Here is a 1370-nt window from a genome sequence, read left to right on the forward strand (position 1 = left end):
GGATGTTTACAGTGGTTTTCTTTTGATTTTGTATCACACCACATCAGAAAATGAAGTTCCTTTAAGCTTTAGTTTAACTACTTTAATCATTACAGCTGACTCCACTTGGAGATGCTAACTCTTCCCCGCTTATACTTTGAGTGACCTCTAATTTGAAGGACTCACCTTGCAACACTGCATCAGATAATGTCCCACTGCCATCCATATGGTTTTCAATGCCAAGGTTTTCATGAGTAGCTTTCTAGGACATTCTTCACAGTCTTAGTCAAGAAACTCTTCTGAAACTGGTGCTTCATAGGTGACCTTGCTGTCATTTAGAAGACTGGTGGCATAGCTTCTAGCATAACAGCAGCATGCAAGCCACTATAGTATGACAAACATACATACAAATGGTGGCCAAACTATCCCTCCCACTACCATTGAGTATATGCTGAGTCATAGCAACCTCTAGCACAGAAAACTCCCCACCTGAGTTTCTAAGCCTCTAACACTTTATAGGAATAGAAAACCTTCTCCCTCTCTCAAGCTTCTAAGCCATTGACTTTATAGTTAGCAGCCCATCATGTAGTCCACCTACTACACCACCTGGGCTTCCTTAGAAAACACGTAGTCCATAGTGCAATTTTAATATGACTGCCAGTCTGAGCACCATCTGCCTCCTCCTTTCACATTTTGTATAAAGACAAAATATATGGAATCTGAAGAAGCGTTCTGTAATTATTTTGCTATGCAAAACTAGTTTCAGGAATATACCAGTTTAGAAGAAGAAAGTAATACTTTTGATACTGTATTGCAGTGGTATTTTTGAAAATTAGGAAATAGATCAGCTTTACATATTTGAGACCTTATTTTAAAATAAATCTTATAATTTCTTCCTAAATAAGCATGGTTACTTAGAGAATTAGGTCACATAATCCCTTTAAAACGTTTTAAGAAGATGAGTGCCTAGGTTGAGCAAATAATGACAAAAATAATTTTTTGTGGTTTTGAAATAAGTATTTATGTTGGAAAAAGAGATTCAAGAGTTATAAGCAATTGAAGGGAAATAAAAATATTTTTATTTGAATCAAAATATGCTCTAAGAGGATAAAAATAAGATAATATTTAATCTCCTTGCACCATAACCCCAAATTTTATGAAGTAAAAACTAGATTGTAATTAATGCATGAACTGACTTAAAACAAGAGTAATTTATTAAAATATATAAAATGCCAAGTTTTATAATATAAGTATAAGACATTTGGCAAAAAATATATATATATTAGAAAAATAAAGTTAAATCATTAAACAAATTATTAAAATGCTAGTATATTTTTTTCAGACTTTCTTCTACTTGCATAAACATTTAAAAAGTATGGTGAGAGGATGCA

This window comes from Echinops telfairi, unplaced genomic scaffold (assembly GCF_000313985.2).
Source record: "Echinops telfairi isolate 266 unplaced genomic scaffold, ASM31398v2 ScPeMD7_70;HRSCAF=299, whole genome shotgun sequence".
NCBI classification, from domain to species: domain Eukaryota; kingdom Metazoa; phylum Chordata; class Mammalia; order Afrosoricida; family Tenrecidae; genus Echinops; species Echinops telfairi.